Genomic DNA, 2,604 nt, shown 5'->3' with positions numbered 1-2,604 from the left:
TATATATATATATATATATATATATATACATACATACATACATACATATATATGAGTGTGTATATGTATACGCGCACACACACACACACACACACATGCACGTGCATGTATGAGGTAGGGGTTAAGAAGGTCGCTTGGCAACGACGTAGCTTCGGTTTCAGTCCTACCAAACGGCACCTTGGGAAAATGTCATCTATTATAGCTCCGCACCAATTAATGATTTCTGGAAACTGGATGGAAGCCCATCCTCTAAATGTGTGTGTGTGTGTGTGTGTATTTGCGCGCGTGTGTGTATGTGTGTGTGTGTGTGTGTGTTTGTACTGGTATTGCTGTGTTTACGTCCTCGAGACTTAGTAGTACGGCAAAAGTACCGATATAATAAGTGCCAGGTGGAGAAGGTGCGTGAGCGGATGTATGGGCGGTGACTTTGGAATGACCAAATGTGTAAAAGAGTCCATATTTCTCTGATATTCTTATTCAAGGACGCTAAACAACACTTCGACATAATTTTAATTCATTTACCATTCTACTTCGTAAGATATATTCCAGGTGGAGCTGCTAAGTTTCCGGTCACAGTTCCGGTACAACCGTCAGGTGAATAGAATGTTACGGATAAGAATTGGAAGACGCGTTCTTCAAACCGAACCAACCGGCACAAGACCTAAGATTAGACCAAGAATCCGATTTTTGGATAATATTCACAGTCTCTGGTAGTCTCTCCAGTTTGAACCGTTATTCCTCCGCATTGAAATGCCACAGCTCCGGTACTGCAGATTAGAATGTCACAGGAAAGGCTCAGAAGATAAATTCTTCCGGCTGAGTCGAGTGAAGAACAAGGGATTGACCAAGAACGAGATGGTTGGATAATATCCATAATCTCTGGAGTTTCTCCAAGCCAAACCATTATTTCGCCGCATGGAAAGGTCACCACTTTGTCACTAAAGACATGTGGTTAGAAAATTGCAGGAAAGAATTAGAAGAAAGATTCTTCAAGGTGAGTCAAGTTGCGATCAAGGGCCAGACCAAGAAATGAACTGTTGGGATGATATCCATAATCTTGGAGAGTCTTTTAAGGATGACTCACAAGTTCTTTGTACTGAGAAGATCACAACTCCGGTTCTACAAGCAAAGAATGCCACAGGAAAGAATTGTAAGACAGATTCTTCAAACTGAGCCAATTGGCAGGTATTCTAAGGGTATAGTCTTGGAGAATATATGAAGAACAAATCGAAACTTTGTACTGAGTGGTTACAGTTCTGGTTCCACGGACATATGATTAGAATATTACAGGAAAGAATCGCAAGACATTCTTAAAACTGACCCAATTGGAAGGTGATCTCGAGATAGACAGAAAGACACAGAGAGAGACAGACAAGCAGAGACACAGAGGAAGAGAGGGAGACAGATAGAGAGAGATCACAGAGAGACAGACAGACAGAAAGACACAGACAGACAGACAGACAGACAGACAGACAGAGAGAGAGACAAGCAGAGACACAGAGGGAGTGACAGACAGATAGGCAGAGAGAGACAGACAAGCAGAGACACAGAGGCAAAATAGAAGAGAGAGAGAGAAAGAGGGACAGACAAATAGAATTAGAGGGAGAAAGAGAGAGAGACTGCCACTGTGTCTGTCTGTTTGTCTGTCTCTCTCTCTTTCTCCCTCTTTGGACAGAGAAAGAGACAAGCAGAAACACAGAGGGAGGGAGACAGACAGACAGACAGACAGACAGAAACAGAGAGGTAGTCAGAGGGAGGTTTAACTGTTAATTCTTGCAGATCAAATGGTGACGAAGCAGTTGGCTTCGCAGATCCAGAAGAAAATTTGGAGTTTGAACGGTGTAAAGTTACTGTTTCGGGTCGAACATTAGGACACGCTACACACACACATATACATACAATAGTGTGTGTGTGTGTCAAATGTGCATGAATGTGTGCTGTGTGTGTGTGTGCTGTGTGTGTGTATATATATGCACACAAACATATATACACGTATATATATATGAAGATGAAGATGTATAAGTACATATATGGGTATATGTATATATAGAGAGAAGTGAATGTGTGTGTGGGTGCGTGTGTATCTGTGTGTCTTTGTGTGTGTACATTCATATGCGTATGTGTGCATTTACATATCTGTAAATGAATGTATGTATATGTATGTATGAATGTGTTTGTGTAGATATGTACGCTTATATATGTCTGTGTGTGTGTGTGTGTGTGCATCTATTTGTAAGTACACACACACATATATATATATATATATATATATATATATATATAATTTTATCATTATTAATAAATTATAGGGTGGCAAAGAAAATTTTAGAAATTTTATTTACCACCAGTGGCCTAGCGAGAGTAAAAACAGTCAATAGACTATGTATTATTCATTAGAAATGCAGAGACGCCTATAATAGGACATCTACTCGCTAGAAATAGCAGCAAAAATACTACATACCACAAAAGTTAGGGATAATTTCGAAAGGAAATGAAAAATAAAAACTTTTACCAATCTATATTCTGTACCATGGTTTCAAGTCAATTTTAGTAAGATAAAGATTATATCTTACAAGGTCAGACTTTCGTCAGCAGAATTGACCA

The 2,604-nt window shown here is 39.5% G+C and overlaps 1 long non-coding RNA gene across 1 annotated transcript in view; it reads right to left on the bottom strand.

Annotated features, from left to right (window-relative positions):
- LOC106875115 (uncharacterized) overlaps positions 1–2,597 on the bottom strand; it is a 24,693-nt gene extending 22,096 nt beyond the window's left edge. The window contains exon 1 of the long non-coding RNA XR_001410082.2: positions 2,513–2,597. This is a non-coding gene — a long non-coding RNA (uncharacterized LOC106875115). The remainder of the gene's footprint in view (positions 1–2,512) is intronic.
- Between the last annotated feature and the right edge of the window lie 7 nt (positions 2,598–2,604).

This window comes from Octopus bimaculoides, unplaced genomic scaffold (assembly GCF_001194135.2).
Source record: "Octopus bimaculoides isolate UCB-OBI-ISO-001 unplaced genomic scaffold, ASM119413v2 Scaffold_46915, whole genome shotgun sequence".
Lineage (NCBI taxonomy): Eukaryota > Metazoa > Mollusca > Cephalopoda > Octopoda > Octopodidae > Octopus > Octopus bimaculoides.
The sequence above is the reverse complement of the archived record's forward strand: the minus strand, read 5'-3'. Positions and strand labels throughout refer to the sequence as shown.